Here is a 27535-nt window from a genome sequence, read left to right on the forward strand (position 1 = left end):
CAATGTATGTGTATGTGAGTTTATTATGTTAATATATATTTCTCTAACGTCCTAGTGGATGCTGGGGACTCCGTAAGGACCATGGGGAATAGACGGGCTCCGCAGGAGACTGGGCACTCTAAAGAAAGATTTAGTACTACCTGGTGTGCACTGGCTCCTCCCTCTATGCCCCTCCGCCAGACCTCAGTTAGAATCTGTGCCCGGCCAGAGCTGGGTGCTTTTAGTGGGCTCTCCTGAGCTTGCTAATAAGAAAGTATTTTAGTTAGGTTTTTTATTTTCAGAGAGCTTCTGCTGGCAACAGACTCTCTGCTACGTGGGACTGAGGGGAGAGAAGCAAACCTACTAACTGCGGCTAGGTTGCGCTTCTTAGGCTACTGGACACCATTAGCTCCAGAGGGATCGAACACAGAACCTGACCTTGTCGTCCGTTCCCGGAGCCGCGCCGCCGTCCCCCTCGCAGAGCCAGAAGACAGAAGCCGGCAGAAGCAAGAAGACATCGAAATCGGCGGCAGAAGACTCCTGTCTTCACATGAGGTAGCGCACAGCACTGCAGCTGTGCGCCATTGCTCCCACATTACACCCACACACTCCGGTCACTGTAGGGTGCAGGGCGCAGGGGGGGGGCGCCCTGGGCAGCAATTAAGTACCTCCTGGCAAAAGCAGCATATATACAGTTGGACACTGTTATATGCATGAGCCCCCGCCATTAATTTTACACAAAATCGCGGGAGAAGCCCGCCGCTGAGGGGGCGGGGCCTTCTTCCTCAGCACTCACCAGCACCATTTTCTCTCCACAGATCAGCTGAGAGGAAGCTCCCCAGGCTCTCCCCTGCATGATAGAGAGGGTGTAAAAGAGAGGGGGGGCACATAAATTTGGCGTAAAAATAATATATACAGCAGCTACTGGGTTAACACTAAGTTACTGTGTGATTCCTGGGTCATATAGCGCTGGGGTGTGTGCTGGCATACTCTCTCTCTCTGTCTCTCCAAAGGGCCTTGTGGGGGAACTGTCTTCAAATAGAGCATCCCCTGTGTGTGTGGTGTGTCGGTACGTGTGTGTCAACATGTCTGAGGTAAAAGGCTCCCCTAAGGAGGAGATAGAGCAAATATGTGTGTGAGAGGGTGTCTCCGTCGACAACGCCGACATCTGTTTGGATATGTGTAAGAGCTGAGGTGAATTTATTGCACAAAAGATTAGAGAACAGACAGGAAATCTACCCTTGTCTGTCCCTATGTCACAGAGACCTTCAGAGTCTCTCAATGCTCACTATCCAAAATTATAAACACTGATATCGACACGGAGTTTGACTCCAGTGTCGACTACGATAATGCAAAGTTACAGCCAAGTTGGCTGAAAGGTATTCAATATATGATTATTGTAATAAAAGAGGATTTGCATATCACTGATGACTCATCTGTCCCTGACACAAGGGTACACATGTTAAGGGGAAGAAAGCTGAGGTTGTGAGAGTAATATTGATTAAAATGCTTTTGCTGTATTATTGTTTCACTATATTCTAAAGACTGTATATTAGAGATGAGCGGGTTCGGTTCCTCGGAATCCGAACCCGCCCGAACTTCATGTTTTTTTTCACGGGTCCGAGCGACTCGGATCTTCCCGCCTTGCTCGGTTAACCCGAGCGCGCCCGAACGTCATCATGACGCTGTCGGATTCTCGCGAGGCTCGGATTCTATCGCGAGACTCGGATTCTATATAAGGAGCCGCGCGTCGCCGCCATTTTCACTCGTGCATTGAGATTGATAGGGAGAGGACGTGTCTGGCGTCCTCTCCATTAGAATAGAGATAGATTAGATAGAGAGAGAGAGATTGTGCAGAGTCGCAGACAGAGTTAGTTTACCACAGTCAGTGACCAGTGCAGTTGCTAGTTAACTTTTATTTAATATAATATATCCGTTCACTTCTCTCTGCTATATCCGTTCTCTGCCTGAAAAAAAAAACGATACACAGCACAGTCAGTCACACAGTGTGACTCAGTCTGTGTGCACTCAGCTCAGCCCAGTGTGCTGCACAGTCATCAATGTATAAATTAAAAGCTTATAATTAATTGTGGGGGAGACTGGGGAGCACTGCAGGTTGTTAGCAGGAGCCAGGAGTACAATTATATTAATTAACAGTGCACACTTTTGCTGCAGGAGTGGTGACCAGTGCCTGACCACCAGTATAGTATTGTTGTATACTACTAATATCTCTTTAAATATCAACCAGTCTATATTAGCAGCAGACACAGTACAGTGCGGTAGTTCACGGCTGTGGCTACCTCTGTGTCGGCACACGGCAGGCAGTCCGTCCGACCAGAATTGTATTATTTATTATTATATACCTACCACCTAACCGTGGGTTTTTTTTCATTCTTTATACCGTCATAGTGTCATCCTAATTGTTACGAGTATACTACTATCTCTTTATCAACCAGTGTACAGTGCGGTAGTTCACGGCTGTGGCTACCTCTGTGTCGGCACACGGCAGGCAGTCCGTCCGACCAGAATTGTATTATTTATTATTATATACCTACCACCTAACCGTGGTTTTTTTTTTCATTCTTTATACCGTCATAGTGTCATCCTAATTGTTACGAGTATACTACTATCTCTTTATCAACCAGTGTACAGTGCGGTAGTTCACGGCTGTGGCTACCTCTGTGTCGGCACACGGCAGGCAGTCCGTCCGACCAGAATTGTATTATTTATTATTATATACCTACCACCTAACCGTGGTTTTTTTTTTCATTCTTTATACCGTCATAGTGTCATCCTAATTGTTACGAGTATACTACTATCTCTTTATCAACCAGTGTACAGTGCGGTAGTTCACGGCTGTGGCTACCTCTGTGTCGGCACACGGCAGGCAGTCCGTCCGACCAGAATTGTATTATTTATTATTATATACCTACCACCTAACCGTGGTTTTTTTTTCATTCTTTATACCGTCATAGTGTCATCCTAATTGTTACGAGTATACTACTATCTCTTTATCAACCAGTGTACAGTGCGGTAGTTCACGGCTGTGGCTACCTCTGTGTCGGCACACGGCAGGCAGTCCGTCCGACCAGAATTGTATTATTTATTATTATATACCTACCACCTAACCGTGGTTTTTTTTTCATTCTTTATACCGTCATAGTGTCATCCTAATTGTTACGAGTATACTACTATCTCTTTATCAACCAGTGTACAGTGCGGTAGTTCACGGCTGTGGCTACCTCTGTGTCGGCACACGGCAGGCAGTCCGTCCGACCAGAATTGTATTATTTATTATTATATACCTACCACCTAACCGTGGTTTTTTTTTCATTCTTTATACCGTCATAGTGTCATCCTAATTGTTACGAGTATACTACTATCTCTTTATCAACCAGTGTACAGTGCGGTAGTTCACGGCTGTGGCTACCTCTGTGTCGGCACACGGCAGGCAGTCCGTCCGACCAGAATTGTATTATTTATTATTATATACCTACCACCTAACCGTGGTTTTTTTTTTCATTCTTTATACCGTCATAGTGTCATCCTAATTGTTACGAGTATACTACTATCTCTTTATCAACCAGTGTACAGTGCGGTAGTTCACGGCTGTGGCTACCTCTGTGTCGGCACACGGCAGGCAGTCCGTCCGACCAGAATTGTATTATTTATTATTATATACCTACCACCTAACCGTGGTTTTTTTTTTCATTCTTTATACCGTCATAGTGTCATCCTAATTGTTACGAGTATACTACTATCTCTTTATCAACCAGTGTACAGTGCGGTAGTTCACGGCTGTGGCTACCTCTGTGTCGGCACACGGCAGGCAGTCCGTCCGACCAGAATTGTATTATTTATTATTATATACCTACCACCTAACCGTGGTTTTTTTTTCCATTCTTTATACCGTCATAGTGTCATCCTAATTGTTACGAGTATACTACTATCTCTTTATCAACCAGTGTACAGTGCGGTAGTTCACGGCTGTGGCTACCTCTGTGTCGGCAGTCGGCAGGCAGTCCGTCCATCCATAATTGTATTATTATTATAATATATACCACCTAACCGTGGTTTTTTTTTCATTCTTTATACCGTCGTCATAGTGTCATACTAGTTGTTACGAGTATACTACTATCTCTTTATCAACCAGTGTACAGTGCGGTAGTTCACGGCTGTGGCTACCTCTGTGTCGGCAGTCGGCAGGCAGTCCGTCCATCCATAATTGTATTATTATTATAATATATACCACCTAACCGTGGTTTTTTTTTCATTCTTTATACCGTCGTCATAGTGTCATACTAGTTGTTACGAGTATACTACTATCTCTTTATCAACCAGTGTACAGTGCGGTAGTTCACGGCTGTGGCTACCTCTGTGTCGGCAGTCGGCAGGCAGTCCGTCCATCCATAATTGTATTATTATTATAATATATACCACCTAACCGTGGTTTTTTTTCCATTCTTTATACCGTCGTCATAGTGTCATACTAGTTGTTACGAGTATACTACTATCTCTTTATCAACCAGTGTACAGTGCGGTAGTTCACGGCTGTGGCTACCTCTGTGTCGGCAGTCGGCAGGCAGTCCGTCCATCCATAATTGTATTATTATTATAATATATACCACCTAACCGTGGTTTTTTTATACCACCTAACCGTGGCAGTCCGTCCATAATTGTATACTAGTATCCAATCCATCCATCTCCATTGTTTACCTGAGGTGCCTTTTAGTTCTGCCTATAAAATATGGAGAACAAAAAAGTTGAGGTTCCAAAATTAGGGAAAGATCAAGATCCACTTCCACCTCGTGCTGAAGCTGCTGCCACTAGTCATGGCCGAGACGATGAAATGCCAGCAACGTCGTCTGCCAAGGCCGATGCCCAATGTCATAGTACAGAGCATGTCAAATCCAAAACACCAAATATCAGAAAAAAAAGGACTCCAAAACCTAAAATAAAATTGTCGGAGGAGAAGCGTAAACTTGCCAATATGCCATTTACCACACGGAGTGGCAAGGAACGGCTGAGGCCCTGGCCTATGTTCATGGCTAGTGGTTCAGCTTCACATGAGGATGGAAGCACTCAGCCTCTCGCTAGAAAACTGAAAAGACTCAAGCTGGCAAAAGCACCGCAAAGAACTGTGCGTTCTTTGAAATCCCAAATCCACAAGGAGAGTCCAATTGTGTCGTTTGCGATGCCTGACCTTCCCAACACTGGACGTGAAGAGCATGCGCCTTCCACTATTTGCATGCCCCCTGCAAGTGCTGGAAGGAGCACCCGCAGTCCAGTTCCTGATAGTCAGATTGAAGATGTCAGTGTTGAAGTACACCAGGATGAGGAGGATATGGGTGTTGCTGGCGCTGGGGAGGAAATTGACCAGGAGGATTCTGATGGTGAGGTGGTTTGTTTAAGTCAGGCACCCGGGGAGACACCTGTTGTCCGTGGGAGGAATATGGCCGTTGACATGCCAGGTGAAAATACCAAAAAAATCAGCTCTTCGGTGTGGAGGTATTTCACCAGAAATGCGGACAACAGGTGTCAAGCCGTGTGTTCCCTTTGTCAAGCTGTAATAAGTAGGGGTAAGGACGTTAACCACCTCGGAACATCCTCCCTTATACGTCACCTGCAGCGCATTCATAATAAGTCAGTGACAAGTTCAAAAACTTTGGGTGACAGCGGAAGCAGTCCACTGACCAGTAAATCCCTTCCTCTTGTAACCAAGCTCACGCAAACCACCCCACCAACTCCCTCAGTGTCAATTTCCTCCTTCCCCAGGAATGCCAATAGTCCTGCAGGCCATGTCACTGGCAAGTCTGACGAGTCCTTTCCTGCCTGGGATTCCTCCGATGCATCCTTGCGTGTAACGCCTACTGCTGCTGGCGCTGCTGTTGTTGCCGCTGGGAGTCGATGGTCATCCCAGAGGGGAAGTCGTAAGCCCACTTGTACTACTTCCAGTAAGCAATTGACTGTTCAACAGTCCTTTGCGAGGAAGATGAAATATCACAGCAGTCATCCTACTGCAAAGCGGATAACTGAGTCCTTGACAACTATGTTGGTGTTAGACGTGCGTCCGGTATCCGCCGTTAGTTCACAGGGAACTAGACAATTTATTGAGGCAGTGTGCCCCCGTTACCAAATACCATCTAGGTTCCACTTCTCTAGGCAGGCGATACCGAGAATGTACACGGACGTCAGAAAAAGACTCACCAGTGTCCTAAAAAATGCAGTTGTACCCAATGTCCACTTAACCACGGACATGTGGACAAGTGGAGCAGGGCAGGGTCAGGACTATATGACTGTGACAGCCCACTGGGTAGATGTATGGACTCCCGCCGCAAGAACAGCAGCGGCGGCACCAGTAGCAGCATCTCGCAAACGCCAACTCTTTCCTAGGCAGGCTACGCTTTGTATCACCGCTTTCCAGAATACGCACACAGCTGAAAACCTCTTACGGCAACTGAGGAAGATCATCGCGGAATGGCTTACCCCAATTGGACTCTCCTGTGGATTTGTGGCATCGGACAACGCCAGCAATATTGTGTGTGCATTAAATATGGGCAAATTCCAGCACGTCCCATGTTTTGCACATACCTTGAATTTGGTGGTGCAGAATTTTTTAAAAAACGACAGGGGCGTGCAAGAGATGCTGTCGGTGGCCAGAAAAATTGCGGGACACTTTCGGCGTACAGGCACCACGTACAGAAGACTGGAGCACCACCAAAAACTACTGAACCTGCCCTGCCATCATCTGAAGCAAGAAGTGGTAACGAGGTGGAATTCAACCCTCTATATGCTTCAGAGGTTGGAGGAGCAGCAAAAGGCCATTCAAGCCTATACAATTGAGCACGATATAGGAGATGGAATGCACCTGTCTCAAGTGCAGTGGAGAATGATTTCAACGTTGTGCAAGGTTCTGATGCCCTTTGAACTTGCCACACGTGAAGTCAGTTCAGACACTGCCAGCCTGAGTCAGGTCATTCCCCTCATCAGGCTTTTGCAGAAGAAGCTGGAGGCATTGAAGAAGGAGCTAACACGGAGCGATTCCGCTAGGCATGTGGGACTTGTGGATGCAGCCCTTAATTCGCTTAACAAGGATTCACGGGTGGTCAATCTGTTGAAATCAGAGCACTACATTTTGGCCACCGTGCTCGATCCTAGATTTAAAGCCTACCTTGGATCTCTCTTTCCGGCAGACACAGGTCTGCTGGGGTTGAAAGACCTGCTGGTGACAAAATTGTCAAGTCAAGCGGAACGCGACCTGTCAACATCTCCTCCTTCACATTCTCCCGCAACTGGGGGTGCGAGGAAAAGGCTCAGAATTCCGAGCCCACCCGCTGGCGGTGATGCAGGGCAGTCTGGAGCGACTGCTGATGCTGACATCTGGTCCGGACTGAAGGACCTGACAACGATTACGGACATGTCGTCTACTGTCACTGCATATGATTCTCTCAACATTGATAGAATGGTGGAGGATTATATGAGTGACCGCATCCAAGTAGGCACGTCACACAGTCCGTACTTATACTGGCAGGAAAAAGAGGCAATTTGGAGGCCCTTGCACAAACTGGCTTTATTCTACCTAAGTTGCCCTCCCACAAGTGTGTACTCCGAAAGAGTGTTTAGTGCCGCCGCTCACCTTGTCAGCAATCGGCGTACGAGGTTACATCCAGAAAATGTGGAGAAGATGATGTTCATTAAAATGAATTATAATCAATTCCTCCGCGGAGACATTGACCAGCAGCAATTGCCTCCACAAAGTACACAGGGAGCTGAGATGGTGGATTCCAGTGGGGACGAATTGATAATCTGTGAGGAGGGGGATGTACACGGTGATATATCGGAGGGTGAAGATGAGGTGGACATCTTGCCTCTGTAGAGCCAGTTTGTGCAAGGAGAGATTAATTGCTTCTTTTTTGGGGGGGGTCCAAACCAACCCGTCATATCAGTCACAGTCGTGTGGCAGACCCTGTCACTGAAATGATGGGTTGGTTAAAGTGTGCATGTCCTGTTTTGTTTATACAACATAAGGGTGGGTGGGAGGGCCCAAGGATAATTCCATCTTGCACCTCTTTTTTCTTTTCTTTTTCTTTGCATCATGTGCTGATTGGGGAGGGTTTTTTGGAAGGGACATCCTGCGTGACACTGCAGTGCCACTCCTAGATGGGCCCGGTGTTTGTGTCGGCCACTAGGGTCGCTAATCTTACTCACACAGTCAGCTACCTCATTGCGCCTCTTTTTTTCTTTGCGTCATGTGCTGTTTGGGGAGGGTTTTTTGGAAGGGCCATCCTGCGTGACACTGCAGTGCCACTCCTAGATGGGCCCGGTGTTTGTGTCGGCCACTAGGGTCGCTTATCTTACTCACACAGCGACCTCGGTGCAAATTTTAGGACTAAAAATAATATTGTGAGGTGTGATGTGTTCAGAATAGGCTGAAAATGAGTGTAAATTATGTTTTTTGAGGTTAATAATACTTTGGGATCAAAATTACCCCCAAATTCTATGATTTAAGCTGTTTTTTAGGGTTTTTTGAAAAAAACACCCGAATCCAAAACACACCCGAATCCGACAAAAAAAATTCGGTGAGGTTTTGCCAAAACGCGGTCGAACCCAAAACACGGCCGCGGAACCGAACCCAAAACCAAAACACAAAACCCGAAAAATTTCCGGCGCTCATCTCTACTGTATATATGTCCCTTTACATATATTATAAGGTCATCGTTGCTTGTATTGTATGTGTGAGACAACAGGTGGTTTCCTTAAAATACTTTACAAGATAAGAATGTGAAGCCAAGAGACAGAGAATAACAGAAATAGAGATCTTCAGCAATCGCTCATTCTTTGACAAGACAGACTCCAGGAATACTTTGGGACTGTCTTCTGAATATTACCTTCTATGTCACTGAAACTTGTAATATATATATGATTAGCTAACTTTATACTTCACTGTGATTGGAGGGCATGAAAAAGCCCAGTTCTCTTTTGGTATAAATAAAGGCTCTCTCTGTCACAGGACAGAGCAGTGTTATACTGGCATTGTGTCTAGTGTGACTTCTTGCTCTCCGACCGGCTGTATCCAGAACCATGAATCTCCAAGACAGAAGGGCTACTAAGGCGTTGATAGTTATGGTGTAAGCCTATTACCCTAACATTTCCTGGGTGCTCGTCTGGGATTCCCCTACATTCCTGCCGTCACTGACCAGACCAACCGCTGATGCCCAGGAACCAGCTGAAATAAATCTGTACAGTGGGGTAAGCAAAGACAAGTGCTTTGGCACCTTCTTACTCTCTTTCAGCTCTTCCTGAGGTATGGTGGGGCTCAGTGGGGACGGGTTAGCGGGATCCAAGAATCCAGTAACCTTCTGTCTTTAAAGTATAAGTTGTCTCGTTATCAGTGTATGACTGCATGATATGAGTGTGTTTTATGAGTGGTACATGAGATGTATATAAAAGGCTGGCGAAATTGATCAGAGGACCAAAGACTACCCCTTCCTGAATGCAACCTAAAGGCTTGTCCTGTCTTCTTGGGAATAGGTGCCCCTGGGTCCAAAGATCTTTTCTGCATATAGACCTTGGCTCTCATGAGAAAGAAGTGATACGTGGACATTCTTATGTAAGGTGTCCGGATACGTACCCGCGATTCCAGGTCAGGGTCCTTCACGTTTCCTCTAGGTGACCCTACGGGGCTCCTAAGGCTGGAGGGTGTCTTGTATGACATTTGTGTTATATGTCTAGATTGCCAGACTTATGTTAAAACTGCATTTGTTTTTTGCTTAAATGTTCAGTCTTTGCAGCATCAAAAATTGTAGGAATTGCAGATAGGTCTGTTGGTTGTATTTGGGTGAAAAACAGGGTGATGGGGGAAACAGTGGTCATTGTAGGAACACATCTCAGTAGAAAATATCTGTCACAAGTTGTAGGATAAGATTGGTGTAAGGTGATCACATACTATCCAGTAAGTTTTATTTCTGTATAGATACATAGTATGTGTCCTATGGTCCAGCTCTATATACCTGTTGCATCAGATATACATACATATATAGGAAACATTATTTTTTTAAGAGGATACCCTGAAGTTCAGAGTATCAGAAATAGTAGACGCACAGACTCTTTGAACATGAATGACTTATATGAGTGAATTCAGTAGAGAACTTATAAGGATGCACTATTGAAAGGTTTTCTCACTATATTAATGACGGAAGCTGTCAAATACCTTATAATAAAACCATCAGACATATTATGAGATCTACTGGGGTATTATATACTGAAGTTATGGGAATTCATTAAAATTCATAAGTAACTTAGTGAACTTATGAAAATGTAACTGGAGGGAGTATTCAGTGATTCTGATAAATAGTCATATTTGTATCAATCTGTAACAACTTCAGCTATTACTGAACAGATGGAATAATTACACTTATATTAATTTGTGACAACTGTAAACACTATTGAATAGCTGGTAGTTTAAGAAGTCTATAAAGATATATCTGTCATAGGTAGCAGGCTCTCACTTAGAGATAACATGAATGTGATCTATATAGTATGAACAACCTATATGTATGTATGTATGAGCTCAGTATAATGGAGGTAAATAATCACCAGGCAGACTACAATATATATTGACACAGTATATGTGGAACATTGAATAATTATTCTTGGTGTAATTATGGAACACTTAGGTGATGGTTGTTAATACCCTCTTTCCCCACACATAACGGTTCAATCAGAGATTGATATTTGGACTCTGATCTATAGTAATATATTCAAACTATTTGATGAATAAATACATGATACAGGTAGCGAGCCTTGATTTTTTTTTAAATTTCACTTTATTAACCACTTTATTCACTGAAAAGTATGTATGATAAATATATTATTGTTATATTATTTTTATTTCGTTATCAGACATTTTTTAATGTATTTATTAAAAGTTAATTTTTAATTATTCTACGTGCACCAACAAAGAGACATTCTTTTCTCTTCTACTGGTCAACTAATTTTGTCTCTGAATATCCAGTAGTAGATTCATAACTTATTGACGGATATTAGTCAGGATCTTTTCATAGATATGACAAAAGGAATTGTTAGCTGGTGCAGAGTGTTTCCAATTTCCCCATTCTTTCTATGATTCTAGATGGAGGGTACAGAAATTGGGATAATCACTTTAGTGTGTCTCTAAGTGCTGTTAGTCATATTATACTGTCTTTGATAACTTAGGCAGGGGGTACAAGGTGTTAGGAAAATACTGAATGGTGGAATAAGGGTCTAGTGATCTTAGTTGTGTGTATTGTACAGGAGTTGTAGTATTCCAAACAGAGGGAGATCCCATACCCACACTTACGGGGGATCCTGCTTCCAGGAACAACTCCAGGGGTGTACATTAGAGAATCACATAAAGGCACAACACGCACTGACCATATTAGTCAGAGAACACACTCATCATACCACAATTATCTAAAGAAATTACAAGGCATTATTTGGGTATCACTGATGTTAAATTTGCCCATGAATAAAAGCAGGGCAAATATTTTTGTCTTTACAAAATAATACAGGAGGTAATAGAAGTTGCAGTATATAAGGTAATTGAATCTAGAGAGAGGGGAATATAAGGACCTTGAAAGGGTCAGACTATACATAAAGTATCTGTGACCAGGAACTCATACGGGGGCACTAAGGTAACTGTGACCAGTAACCCATATGGGGGCACAGGGGAGCAAGGGTATGGCGGACCTAGCGCCCAAGACTCCCATTGAGATAGTCAGACAAAAGGAAGGTCCTGAAGCCATTAAGGGAATACAAAAAGTATTCAAAAGGGCAGGATTTTCCCCTCAGGGAACTCTAGATTTCAAGAGATGGGAAATATTTTTTAAGGGAACAGAATGTTTGGATAGAAAAGAAACATCAAGTAGAAATGTGGAAGAAAGTAGCTGCAGAATATCTGCCCAAAAAAGAACAAACATTTTTAGAAGACATAGCATGGGACATACAGATACCAGTACCAACACCAGTAGTAAACCCACCACCACCACAAGTGACACCATTGATTCAGGTACCACCATAATTTGTACCTAACACAGCACCAACTCTGACTACAACTGCAGCACCCTTACACTCACGAGAACCTAATGTGGTACTGAAGAAAAGAGATGGCAAGTGGTATACAGTTTCTTCAGAACCATACAATCCAATATATCCAGATCTGCAAAAGGAATTGAGACAGAGAAAGTGTCCACAATGTCACCAATGTATACCTGAAGGATATGAACATTGCCCCTTTTGTGACAATTGGGTACCCCCCAACGAACCACACTCTGACAATAGCCAGAACACACCCATAATCTCTAAGAACAACCCGTTTCTGGCAAATAGTCCCCAGACTATTGGGACAAGGATAATACATAGAAAAGAACAGTGTAAGAAAATGCAATCAGGGGACTTTAGTACACCATGTCCATGTAATACCTGTGCACCACATGTCCAGATGTTTTATCAGATGCAGCCACCACCATATCCTGAAGAGACTATCACGGCATACCCAGTATCTGTACAAATCACTAGAGACCTTAATGCCGCGGGACTAGCAGACAGGAACACCACAGACTATGGGCTGCATCAGACATGAATGACATAATTTCTAGAGCTCTATACCCACGCAAGTGTCCAAATGCATATTTGAATTATATGAAGAGAATAAATCTTGTTTGGACAGGATCTTGGATAGATATTCGAGAACTAAACTCAGTGTTATTGGGTTCATCAGCTGAAGCTGAAGTAAGAGGATATCCAGCAGGAGCAGCTGCAAACATAGTAGCCCCACTAGCAGAAGATGCACAAAGGACAAAGATAAGCGGGGAACAGTACATGCACAGATTAGAACACTGGTGTAACCAGCAAAGAAACAGAGTACCTGCATTTCCAGATGTTAAACAGAAGAGTGGACAGACTGTCAGACAGTACCATGATATGGTGCATCAAGGACATATAGATGGAGGATTTGATGTGGCCAATACCCAACATGAAAGGCTTTTGAAAACACATTTCTTAAATTATCTCTCAGAAGCCCTGAGAGGAGAATTGTTCCAGGTTAGACCAGAAGCCTCTACCTTAACCATGGAATCACTCCTACAAGTCTTAGAGGCCATAGAAGAAAGACAAGAAGAGAAGAAAAGAAAACAGAAAGAAAAGAGCTCTGTACCCAGAATAACTGTCCATGTATGCAAGAAACAGGAACAAGATCCAAGTAACAGATGTCCAGAAACACAGGAAAGAAGCCCCAAAGGAAAGTCTCTTCAGAAGAAGCGAAGACAAAGGGTTTGTGTTTCTTCAGCAATGAACAAGGACTTATGAGGAAGGAATGTTCCAAATACAAGACATGGGCTCAGAACAGGGCGGCCTCTGAAGCCAGCCCATAGGAAACAGGCGCTCCAGAACTGTACACTGTGGGACAAGAAGTAATTTTAGTATCTGTGCAGTTCCTCATCTCTGAAGACTGTCAAGTCAATTTATTTGGAACCAATGTGTTATCAGCCATTCAAGCCACAGTACAGTATACAGATGTAGCCACCTTTATCTTGACTGTTTCTCCGCCGAGACGGGCGTTTAGCCACGCTAAGGCGATAGCTGAGTTTAATCACAGGCAGGCGCGTTGAGACGATCTAGATACTCATCATGCATTACACATCTCCACCACTGTGTGGCTAATGCTCCACTAATCCAGTACTTTCGATCGTACAGTATAGCGGCGGATTGATCTACAGCTCTGGCAATACTGTAGGCGTAACGGGAGGCGGTGGAAAAAGTATGGAGTACAGTACTGTATGTGTATGGAGACGCAACTACAGTAATTGTGTAAAAGGAAGAATGTACAGTACAATGTATAAACACCGTGCTTTTAAAATATATGAGCGTCTGAGTTCGCTAATGCATAATGGGAATGGAGGACTAGCAGAAGGCGGAGGAAAACACCGTGCTTTACAAATGCGAGCGTCCGAGTCCTCTAAGGCATAAACCAACAGCAATGGGGCGGGGGCCGGGCGCTGTTTGCAGTACTTTCACACATGAAATTAGAAATCTCTCATGAGGCGTCGTGGGCTAGGGGTGAAGGCTCCCACCTCCCTCACTGGGGGTCCAGGGTTCGAGACATGATGTGCTTTCTTTCTTTTTTTTTTTTTTTCTGTAATAATGCACTGTATTATTTTATTTACATTGTAAGACAGTCAATGGAAGGATGCACACAGGTTTCACATAAATCAAAGTACATCTGCAGGAGCGATTCTTTACGCTAAATGCACCCAAACAGCGTGAATGAAATGAGTGTATTCTGACGCTACCAACTAAGCAAAACAGTACTGTAGATCTTCAGCGTTTGTGCATTGCACAGGACCTGAATTTCCTCCCTGTGCAGGCCCCCAGGGGGGAAGGGCGATGGGGGTAGGGGGGAGACGATGGAAAATACTGTGCCTTTGAAATGCAATTACAGTACATGAGCGTCCGAGTACACTACGGCATACTGTAAACCAACACCAATGGGAAGGAAGTGCCAACCTTATTTTTAATGTGTTCCCGTGACATTCACTTTAACATTTTTTTTTTTCTCTCCAATACAGTACATCCAATGGAAGGATGCACACAGGTTTCACATAAATCAAAGTACATCTGCAGGAGCGATTCTTTACGCTAAATGCAACCTACAGTACGGTACTGTAAGTGAGCAAAATAGTACTACAGTGGGCGTTTGTGTATTGCACATGACCTGCATTCCCTCCCTGTCTACTGCATGATCTGTGCAGGCTCCCATGGGGGAAGGGCAACAGGCTAGCAGAAGGCGGAGGAAAACACCGTGCTTTACAAATGCGAGCGTCCGAGTCCTCTAAGGCATAAACCAACAGCAATGGGGCGGGGGCCGGGCGCTGTTTGCAGTACTTTCACACATGAAATTAGAAATCTCTCATGAGGCGTCGTGGGCTAGGGGTGAAGGCTCCCACCTCCCTCACTGGGGGTCCAGGGTTCGAGACATGATGTGCTTTCTTTCTTTTTTTTTTTTTTTCTGTAATAATGCACTGTATTATTTTATTTACATTGTAAGACAGTCAATGGAAGGATGCACACAGGTTTCACATAAATCAAAGTACATCTGCAGGAGCGATTCTTTACGCTAAATGCACCCAAACAGCGTGAATGAAATGAGTGTATTCTGACGCTACCAACTAAGCAAAACAGTACTGTAGATCTTCAGCGTTTGTGCATTGCACAGGACCTGAATTTCCTCCCTGTGCAGGCCCCCAGGGGGGAAGGGCGATGGGGGTAGGGGGGAGACGATGGAAAATACTGTGCCTTTGAAATGCAATTACAGTACATGAGCGTCCGAGTACACTACGGCATACTGTAAACCAACACCAATGGGAAGGAAGTGCCAACCTTATTTTTAATGTGTTCCCGTGACATTCACTTTAACATTTTTTTTTTTCTCTCCAATACAGTACATCCAATGGAAGGATGCACACAGGTTTCACATAAATCAAAGTACATCTGCAGGAGCGATTCTTTACGCTAAATGCAACCTACAGTACGGTACTGTAAGTGAGCAAAATAGTACTACAGTGGGCGTTTGTGTATTGCACATGACCTGCATTCCCTCCCTGTCTACTGCATGATCTGTGCAGGCTCCCATGGGGGAAGGGCAACAGGCTAGCAGAAGGCGGAGGAAAACACCGTGCTTTACAAATGCGAGCGTCCGAGTCCTCTAAGGCATAAACCAACAGCAATGGGGCGGGGGCCGGGCGCTGTTTGCAGTACTTTCACACATGAAATTAGAAATCTCTCATGAGGCGTCGTGGGCTAGGGGTGAAGGCTCCCACCTCCCTCACTGGGGGTCCAGGGTTCGAGACATGATGTGCTTTCTTTCTTTTTTTTTTTTTTTCTGTAATAATGCACTGTATTATTTTATTTACATTGTAAGACAGTCAATGGAAGGATGCACACAGGTTTCACATAAATCAAAGTACATCTGCAGGAGCGATTCTTTACGCTAAATGCACCCAAACAGCGTGAATGAAATGAGTGTATTCTGACGCTACCAACTAAGCAAAACAGTACTGTAGATCTTCAGCGTTTGTGCATTGCACAGGACCTGAATTTCCTCCCTGTGCAGGCCCCCAGGGGGGAAGGGCGATGGGGGTAGGGGGGAGACGATGGAAAATACTGTGCCTTTGAAATGCAATTACAGTACATGAGCGTCCGAGTACACTACGGCATACTGTAAACCAACACCAATGGGAAGGAAGTGCCAACCTTATTTTTAATGTGTTCCCGTGACATTCACTTTAACATTTTTTTTTTTCTCTCCAATACAGTACATCCAATGGAAGGATGCACACAGGTTTCACATAAATCAAAGTACATCTGCAGGAGCGATTCTTTACGCTAAATGCAACCTACAGTACGGTACTGTAAGTGAGCAAAATAGTACTACTGTACAGTGGGCGTTTGTGTATTGCACATGACCTGCATTCCCTCCCTGTCTACTGCATGATCTGTGCAGGCTCCCATGGGGGAAGGGCAACAGGCTAGCAGAAGGCGGAGGAAAACACCGTGCTTTACAAATGCGAGCGTCCGAGTCCTCTAAGGCATAAACCAACAGCAATGGGGCGGGGGCCGGGCGCTGTTTGCAGTACTTTCACACATGAAATTAGAAATCTCTCATGAGGCGTCGTGGGCTAGGGGTGAAGGCTCCCACCTCCCTCACTGGGGGTCCAGGGTTCGAGACATGATGTGCTTTCTTTCTTTTTTTTTTTTTTCTGTAATAATGCACTGTATTATTTTATTTACATTGTAAGACAGTCAATGGAAGGATGCACACAGGTTTCACATAAATCAAAGTACATCTGCAGGAGCGATTCTTTACGCTAAATGCACCCAAACAGCGTGAATGAAATGAGTGTATTCTGACGCTACCAACTAAGCAAAACAGTACTGTAGATCTTCAGCGTTTGTGCATTGCACAGGACCTGAATTTCCTCCCTGTGCAGGCCCCCAGGGGGGAAGGGCGATGGGGGTAGGGGGGAGACGATGGAAAATACTGTGCCTTTGAAATGCAATTACAGTACATGAGCGTCCGAGTACACTACGGCATACTGTAAACCAACACCAATGGGAAGGAAGTGCCAACCTTATTTTTAATGTGTTCCCGTGACATTCACTTTAACATTTTTTTTTTTCTCTCCAATACAGTACATCCAATGGAAGGATGCACACAGGTTTCACATAAATCAAAGTACATCTGCAGGAGCGATTCTTTACGTAAATGCAACCTACAGTACGGTACTGTAAGTGAGCAAAATAGTACTACAGTGGGCGTTTGTGTATTGCACATGACCTGCATTCCCTCCCTGTCTACTGCATGATCTGTGCAGGCTCCCATGGGGGAAGGGCAACAGGCTAGCAGAAGGCGGAGGAAAACACCGTGCTTTACAAATGCGAGCGTCCGAGTCCTCTAAGGCATAAACCAACAGCAATGGGGCGGGGGCCGGGCGCTGTTTGCAGTACTTTCACACATGAAATTAGAAATCTCTCATGAGGCGTCGTGGGCTAGGGGTGAAGGCTCCCACCTCCCTCACTGGGGGTCCAGGGTTCGAGACATGATGTGCTTTCTTTCTTTTTTTTTTTTTTTCTGTAATAATGCACTGTATTATTTTATTTACATTGTAAGACAGTCAATGGAAGGATGCACACAGGTTTCACATAAATCAAAGTACATCTGCAGGAGCGATTCTTTACGCTAAATGCACCCAAACAGCGTGAATGAAATGAGTGTATTCTGACGCTACCAACTAAGCAAAACAGTACTGTAGATCTTCAGCGTTTGTGCATTGCACAGGACCTGAATTTCCTCCCTGTGCAGGCCCCCAGGGGGGAAGGGCGATGGGGGTAGGGGGGAGACGATGGAAAATACTGTGCCTTTGAAATGCAATTACAGTACATGAGCGTCCGAGTACACTACGGCATACTGTAAACCAACACCAATGGGAAGGAAGTGCCAACCTTATTTTTAATGTGTTCCCGTGACATTCACTTTAACATATTTTTTTTTCTCTCCAATACAGTACATCCAATGGAAGGATGCACACAGGTTTCACATAAATCAAAGTACATCTGCAGGAGCGATTCTTTACGCTAAATGCACCCAAACAGCGTGAATGAAATGAGTGTATTCTGACGGACTGTGCATCTTCGGTATTTGTGTATAGCATAAGACCTGTGAAGGCTCCCAGGAGGGAAGGGCGTAGGGCAAGACAGTGGAAAATACTGTGGTCAAAGAAAGGGCATATTTAAAACTAAGGGAAACTGTCACAAAGTACAGTAACTACAGTACTGTACGTTGAATGCCTGGAACGCACGACGTCTGAGACGCACGACGTCTGAGACGCACGACGTCTGGATCGCTCATTGAGCATAAGCATGGCTGCTGTACGTGACCGTCCCTATGCTCTGGGTGAGCTGCGTCTCCTCGTTCGCTGGCGGGACAGAACTCTCGCCAGCAACGAGGAGAAAGTTAGAGCATATAGGAGGGCAAGTAGGGCTATCCTCCAGACCTACAACCGGAGGAGAACGGTGAGGTCTCTCCAGAGGAGATGGAGCGACCTCGTGAGGAGGACCCCACGACGCCTGCAGGCCATAAGGGATTGTAAGTACAGTACATTACTGTAGATTACTGTACTTTAAGTTACTGTAGTTACAGGTACAGTACATTATAGCAGGGGCTGCTGTAGCAGCAGGTATCCGGTCTATACAGCACTGTACAGTATTTGTGGTAAACAAATGGTTAAACAAGGACCAAACATTAACCCGGGTCAAAAGGTCAATTTGTTTTTTTGCGTCGACCTAGATGGTGCGGCTTTTGAAATTGGTTGACACCAGTTACTGTAGGTTGACATGGTCGTTAAGTTGACATGGAAAAAGATCGACATGCGTTTTACAAAAACAATTGTTATTTTTTTAAACTTGTGTATATACAGTAGTTCTTTACAATCCAGGTGGTCTACGATTGTGCAGTGTACAGTATCATGCAGTGTACAGTATATGCAATGTATCACAGTGTATCGTGCTGCGTAATTGCAGCGTGTCATGCAGTGTACATTCAGTATATGGTATTGTGCAGTGAGTGTAATACATAGTGAATCACATCGTGCAGCAGAGCCGGCCTTAGGCATAGGCAAACTACAGTAGGCAAATGCCTAGGGCATTTGCTATGCTTAGGGGAACCAGCAGCTTCTGCTGATTAAAATGATATGCGGCATGCCTATATTTTGCGTGACTGCGGCTGTATCTGTACCTGGCTAGGGCCAGCACTGTCGTGCAGTGTACTGTATACACATGTGGTAATTGCAGTTTTTTGTGTAGTGTACATTGTATCATATTTTGCAGGGAAATGTGCAGTTTGTCATATCACGCAGTGCATACACTATGCAGTCGTGCAGTGCATTGTGTGGTTTAATTGCAGTGTGTCGTGCAGTGTGCCGAAATTTGTGTTTCAGATAGTACAGTGTTCTAAGGGATGTTACTTTGGCAGAAATTATTCTAAGGGATGTTACAGTGGCCTAATGTGTTCTGACGTGCATTACTCTTGCATAAGGTTCATGACTGGCAGATCTCTACTTTGTGACGTAATGTGGATATACTACTGCACTACTGTGACGTACAGTACAGTAACGTGAATAAGGTGCTCTACTGTGTGACACAACGTGAATCAAGGACAGTACTGTGACGTGAATACGGTGCTCTACTGTGTGACACAACGTGAATCAAGGACAGTACTGTGACGTGAATACGGTGCTCTACTGTGTGACACAACGTGAATCAAGGACAGTACTGTGACGTGAATACGGTGCTCTACTGTGTGACACAACGTGAATCAAGGACAGTACTGTGACGTGAATAAACTGCACTACTGTGACATGACGTGAATAAGATGAATTCAGGTGAGTACTGCATCATCTGTCATGAAATCAATTTGTAATGTAATGAACAGTACTGAGATGGTTAAGGGTGGGAGGGCTGCATGCTGATGTGTGTCATAATGTTTATAAGGGCAATGCTTATGTGTGTTACAATGTCTACAGTATAAAGGTAGTGTTCTGTCTAATACCCTGGACCTACTGTACTGTAGCGATACTGTAAGTGTACTGTATGTCACATTTAGAAATGTGCCCCTTAAGTTTTGAAGACAGTACAGTACACTATGCCCTCCTGAGTGATTAGGTGCAGGGTACTAGAATGAATAATTCCATTTATTGTGATGTCATAAAGATGCTGTCAATGTTGAATTTCATTGGCTGTACAGTATGCTGCCATTATACTGTATATATATTTTTACAGGGCTGGTAGCACGACGTCACAGGAGGCGGGACAGGCGCCGCCAAGCTGGTAAGTATTGTCAAATACAGTAGTGTACAGTACATAGTGATTTCTATAGTCCCAACCCCCTGTCCTGACCATCACAGATAACTCGCTGCAATCCGTTAATGTTAAGAATGTCTGTTTACAAAACTAAATGTAAATATTAAACACAAAGTATAAATAACATTGTAGATAGCTGAATACCCGTGCTTCGCTACGGGATGAGGATGGTAAATTCCAGTGATAGTTGTTTGTTAATTTACGTTTGTTGGCGATCTAGTATATAGTACTGTATACTTTAAGCATACTGTATCTTGCTTCTCTGATGCAGATTGTTTATTGGCCGGACCCCTTTTTGGTCCTGGATACTGTACAGTACATGTTTCAAATTGACAGCTTCACTTACAGTACTGTTATTTTTTTTCCCACAGTACCACCACCACCACCACCACCACCACCACCACCACCACCACCTGCTGCGCTGCCAGGTATTGTGTAACGAGAATTCTGGTGCTACTGTCATCGTTGTTACACTACTGTACATGTGTCCTGGATACTGTACAGTACATGTTTCAAATTGACAGCTTCACTTACAGTACTGTTATTTTTTTTCCCACAGTACCAACAACACCACCACCACCACCACCACCACCTGCTGCGCTGCCAGGTATTGTGTAACGAGAATTCTGGTGTGACTGTCATCGTTACACTACTGTACATGTGTCCTGGATACTGTACAGTACATGTTTCCAATTGACAGCTTCACTTACAGTACTGTTATTTTTTTTCCCACAGTACCAACACCACCACCACCACCACCACCACCACCACCTGCTGCGCTGCCAGGTATTGTGTAACGAGAATTCTGGTGCTACTGTCATCGTTGTTACACTACTGTACATGTGTCCTGGATACTGTACAGTACATGTTTCAAATTGACAGCTTCACTTACAGTACTGTTATTTTTTTTCCCACAGTACCAACAACACCACCACCACCACCACCTGCTGCGCTGCCAGGTATTGTGTAACGAGAATTCTGGTGTGACTGTCATCGTTACACTACTGTACATGTGTCCTGGATACTGTACAGTACATGTTTCCAATTGACAGCTTCACTTACAGTACTGTTATTTTTTTTCCCACAGTACCAACAACACCACCACCACCACCACCACCACCTGCTGCGCTGCCAGGTATTGTGTAACGAGAATTCTGGTGTGACTGTCATCGTTACACTACTGTACATGTGTCCTGGATACTGTACAGTACATGTTTCCAATTGACAGCTTCACTTACAGTACTGTTATTTTTTTTCCCACAGTACCAACACCACCACCACCACCACCACCACCTGCTGCGCTGCCAGGTATTGTGTAACGAGAATTCTGGTGTGACTGTCATCGTTACACTACTGTACATGTGTCCTGGATACTGTACAGTACATGTTTCAAATTGACAGCTTCACTTACAGTACTGTTATTTTTTTTCCCACAGTACCAACAACACCACCACCACCACCACCTGCTGCGCTGCCAGGTATTGTGTAACGAGAATTCTGGTGTGACTGTCATCGTTACACTACTGTACATGTGTCCTGGATACTGTACAGTACATGTTTCCAATTGACAGCTTCACTTACAGTACTGTTATTTTTTTTCCCACAGTACCAACAACACCACCACCACCACCACCACCACCTGCTGCGCTGCCAGGTATTGTGTAACGAGAATTCTGGTGTGACTGTCATCGTTACACTACTGTACATGTGTCCTGGATACTGTACAGTACATGTTTCCAATTGACAGCTTCACTTACAGTACTGTTATTTTTTTTCCCACAGTACCAACACCACCACCACCACCACCACCACCTGCTGCGCTGCCAGGTATTGTGTAACGAGAATTCTGGTGTGACTGTCATCGTTACACTACTGTACATGTGTCCTGGATACTGTACAGTACATGTTTCAAATTGACAGCTTCACTTACAGTACTGTTATTTTTTTTCCCACAGTACCAACAACACCACCACCACCACCACCTGCTGCGCTGCCAGGTATTGTGTAACGAGAATTCTGGTGTGACTGTCATCGTTACACTACTGTACATGTGTCCTGGATACTGTACAGTACATGTTTCCAATTGACAGCTTCACTTACAGTACTGTTATTTTTTTTCCCACAGTACCAACAACACCACCACCACCACCACCACCACCTGCTGCGCTGCCAGGTATTGTGTAACGAGAATTCTGGTGTGACTGTCATCGTTGTTACACTACTGTACATGTGTCCTGGATACTGTATAGTACATGTTACAAATTGACAGCTTCACTTACAGCACTGTTGTTTTTTCTCACAGTACCACCACCACCACCACCACCACCACCACCAACACCGTCTGACCAGCAGAGCTCTGGAAGTGGTAATCATTATTTTTGTTACAGACACACTAGTTTCCTACAGTATTACTGTAATTTTTTTATTTTACAATACTTGTTATCTTGTACACACAGACCGCCTCGTTATTGATACCGAGGAGGAGGAAATGGGGGAGCCTTCAGGCCAGCCTGGTAAGAATTGTAATCTACTGTACAGTACTCTACATTCTACATTCATTGATTTATTAACAGTACCAATGGCTTGGGTTTGCGTGACCAGTGGTCAGGATTCCAGCAGTCAAGTGACCGACAGCGGTATCCTGATTGCAGAAATCCCATTGACTTTTCTTTTTGTTTTTTTTATATTCAACACAGATGTCACTTACGTGGACTCTGAGTCGTCGGAGGAGCCGCCACAGTATAGTAAGTACAGTAGGATTTTCTCAAGCCCATTCTTAAAAGTATTGACCAAGTCCACTTTTATTACTTTTCAGGCAGGGAATTCCAAACATGTACTGTACAGTATTTCCCTCACTGTGAAGACCCCTTTTCGCCTCTGTGTGCGAAATCGCCTCTCCTCCAACACGAGTTAAATACAGGCACAGTACAGTACTGTATGTCCCCTACCACTGGACAGTCATTCTGCTCCTACTGTATTATGAATATATCTCTGCCTCCTGTAGCACTGTACTACTGTGCAATTTTGTAGTAACTGTACTCTACTGTATTTTGTTTATAATATTTTTTTATTTTCCACTCAGTAATTATTGACAGTGATGAGGAAGGGGAGAAAAAGCCCTCTCCCCAACTTGGTAAGTAAACTAAAGTATTGTACTGTACTGTACATTGTGTTAAACCAATGGGTTGGGTTTGCATGACCAGCAGGGTGATCCTGATGCATCCTGATTGCAGCAATCCCAACAGGGTGAGGTACGGTATCCTAACCCTCCTCCACTACCCCCTGATTCTGGCCTCGACATTCTCGTCTCTGTGTGCGAAATCTACTCTCCTCCTCCAATTCCTGACTGAATTTTTGCTTTACTGTATTCAACACAGAATACAAAAGTATATTTCATGGAATTTTTGCTTTCACAGGCCCTACACTGTCACAGGCGGTGGCGGAGGACTCTATGTCCATCACCTCACTGCACCCATTAAGTAAGTCCAGTCCGGTACATCTTGCCTCTGTAGAGCCAGTTTGAGCAAGGAGAGATTGATTGCTTCTTTTTTTGGTGGGGGCCCAAACCAACCAGTCATTTCAGCCACAGTCGTGTGGCAGACCCTGTTTATATAACATAAGGGTGGTTGGGAGGGCCCAATCACAATTCCATCTTGCACCTCTTTTTTTATTTATTTATCTTTGCATCATGTGATGTTTGGGGAAAATTGTTATAAGTGACATCCTGTCTGCCACTGCACTGCCACTCCTAAATGGGCCAGGTGTTTGTGCCGGCCACTTGGGTCGCTTAGCTTAGTCATCCAGTGACCTCGGTGAAAATTTTAGGACTACAAATAATATTGTGAGGTGTTCAGAATAGACTGGAAATGAGTGGAAATTATGGTCATTGAGGTTAATAACACTATACAGTAGGATCAAAAATACCCCCAAATTCTACGATTTAAGCTGTTTTTGAGAGGTTTTTGAAAAAAAGCACCAGGATCCAAAACAAGTCCGAATCCAAAAGCAAACACAATAGGACACGAGGATGTGCACGGAGACTGGAGGGGGGCGAGGTTCAGGGGGAATTTTAAGAAAAATTACTTCACAGAAAGTGCAGTGGACAAGTGGAATAGCCTCCCATCAGAGGTGATAGAGCCTAAAACAGTAGAGCTACAGTATTTAAACATGCATGGAAGAGACATACATAAGGATATCCTTACAAAGAAATAAGGATCAAATAAGGTTTGATGTAAAAAAAAGGTTAAAAAAAAGAGGCAGATTAGATGGCCAAAGTGGTTCTTACAGTATTTGTCATCAAATTCTATGTTTCTGTATGCAGACCCTCCAACATGACCCGCCGCACTGCTCTGTTTCTAGACTTCCCTCTTAATTTATGATTTCCATCACCTGTGTTGAACTAGTTATATGATAAGAAAGCTGTTTCTTCACAGGTGATGGCAATAATAAATTAAGAGGGAAGTCCAGAACCAGAGCATTTTGTACCTAGTGGGGCGGGTCATGTTGGAGGGTATGTGTATTTCCTGGAATGAACCTTTTTTTTTTTCACATTAATGTTTTTTTTCACAGGCCCTACACTGGAACAGGCCATGGAGGAGGAGGAGGATGATGATGATGATGATGATGATGCTGCTGCATTTAGTGGTAAGAATTATTACTGACATTGATCTGATGCCATCAGAGTAGCACTTTTCATCAGATTTTTCTGGCAAATGCGTAGAAATCGGATGAAAATTGTTTTTGTTTGAACTGGTGATATTGCCCATACAGTAGCAACCGATCACATCCCACATTAACATTTACAGTATCTAGTTACACTTACAGACGATTATACAGTACAGTAGGTAATATTTGATTGGTTGCTACTGTATGGACAACATCCTGTTCTAAAAAAAACACCCATCTTACTCAATTTCTCTCTCTCTCTCTCTCTCTCTCTCTCTCTCTCTCTCTCTCTCTCTCTCTCTCTCTCACCCCTTGTCACTGTCTCTCCATTCATCTCTCTAGATACTGTCAGTGATGAATTTCCCATTAGGCACGAGAGGCACGTACTGTACCTAGTGGCGGCATCTGTTTGGGGGCCTCAGTTGGATGCTTACAGTATGCTAATACTGTCATCCCAAAAATTACCACTACAGTAACTGCTAAATATTTTAAGTGTACTGTACAATATGCACATACAGTACTGTACAGTATACATAATTCAAAAGAAAAAAGAGTTGCCACCTTATTCTAGTCATAATCACCGGCATACGGGTCACTCACAAATTTTCTGATGGTCTCGGTGGGGTCCCTTGGAATCACCATGCCTGTCACAAGCATACCTTTTTTTACCCACCTGACACTGGGCCTGGACACTAGTGTACTATTACTATACTTTTTACTGTATACTGTATCTTATAATATTCTTCTCTTTTACCCACAGACGACGAGCCAGAATACATTTTTGGTAAATATACTGTACAGTAGCAATAGTTGGTACTGTAATTACAGTATTTTTTTTCTCCAACATTATTTTAAGTCAAACTGATATGACTAACTGTATTTTATCTTTTTACAGTCCGTCGCCAACCAGTGGAGGAGACACCTGGTAATAAAATATAAATACATAATGCACTGTACTGTATTCTAACTTACTGTAACATGTATAACACTGAGCTGATCATCTTCACACCCTCTGACATAACCTTACAGTACATACTGTACTTTCTCTCTTTTTTCACCCTCTTCACTCCACAAATGCATGCTGCCTTTCCTGACTACTGATATAATAGTGTGCAGAGCGTAGCGAGGCACCGTGCCCACCGCATGGCGAGCGAAGCAAGCATAACGAGAATAAGAGACACTATTGCATGATATGTTGTGAATAAAGTTGCAGTACTGTGTGGCGTCATTTCAGATTGGGGAATTACTGTGTGTCCATGCCCCTTCCCAGCAAGAACATGCACCGTTTTGGGATGCACACCGAATGTGCACACTGTTGCTATTTTAAACATACAGTACTGTAGGTTGGAGGAGCACCAAAATGAGGACTGCTATGGTTGAGGGGTGATGGTGCTGGGAAAGGGGTACAGGATCAGAGGCGGAAATAGCGTCTGTGCAAGGGGGCAGCATCCAAAAACTTGACTAGGGAATCATAATATTTATGGCTGGCTCTGAGTACAGTCCACTATTATTGATAGTACTCCCTACAACACCACCTACAGTACTGTAACCCTCTTTTTTCTGAAGCGGTCATGAAATGTCATGACTGCTAATACATACAGTAAATGTCTACAGTATTTGTACTGTGGTGTTTTATTCCTTTGACAATTTGTTTATGACCTATTGAAGCTAAACTCTTGTACAGTACTTTATATTTTGAATACCAGCAATACAGTATAATACTGTACCTACAGTATACAGTAATAATTGTATAGTATTTGAATGTGACTAAATGTTTTTTTTTCTCCAATATAGTGCCAATGATTTATGGGGGCCCCAGACAGGGGCAAGATAGGTGGGCTGGCCCAGAAGCGGGCAGGCAGCAGCCCACTTATACAAGAGGTAAACTAAAGCAATGTTTAAATTACCTCGACAGCATACAGTAGTGTTTGATTTACTGTACTGACAATACAGTACTGTACATTGTAAATAACAAGATTGTCTAATATAGAGTAAAGTACTGTATTGCCATTACTACACTGTAAAGTATTCAGTATTTGTTTTGTAATACTGTCCTTTTTTTCCCACAGAACAGTTGCAGCGTGCCGTTCTGCTCCTGCGGGTGGTGGTCCACCTCTTAGTGGACCACTTTTTTAATTTGTTGTTAAGATCATTTTAAATTTTTTTTTTTTTTTTAATAAATGTTTGTTATTGTACTCCATTGTATAGTATCTTTTTCTACTGTATAAGATAGGCATACTGTACACCATACAATTATCTGGCAGATAATCTGCAAGATCTGGCTGTTTGTAATGAAATTCTCTCGTAATTTAGCTGTCGTGTACCTCCTGAGTGTGCTGGCGTGCTTTCTGTCCAGTTTGGGGTGATTTGGAGCAAGTTTGGTCGGCCATCTGGCCGACATGTGCTGTCGACTGTTTGGCAAACATGTGTTTTCCCTCCA

This window comes from Pseudophryne corroboree, chromosome 8, assembly GCF_028390025.1.
Source record: "Pseudophryne corroboree isolate aPseCor3 chromosome 8, aPseCor3.hap2, whole genome shotgun sequence".
NCBI classification, from domain to species: Eukaryota; Metazoa; Chordata; class Amphibia; order Anura; family Myobatrachidae; genus Pseudophryne; species Pseudophryne corroboree.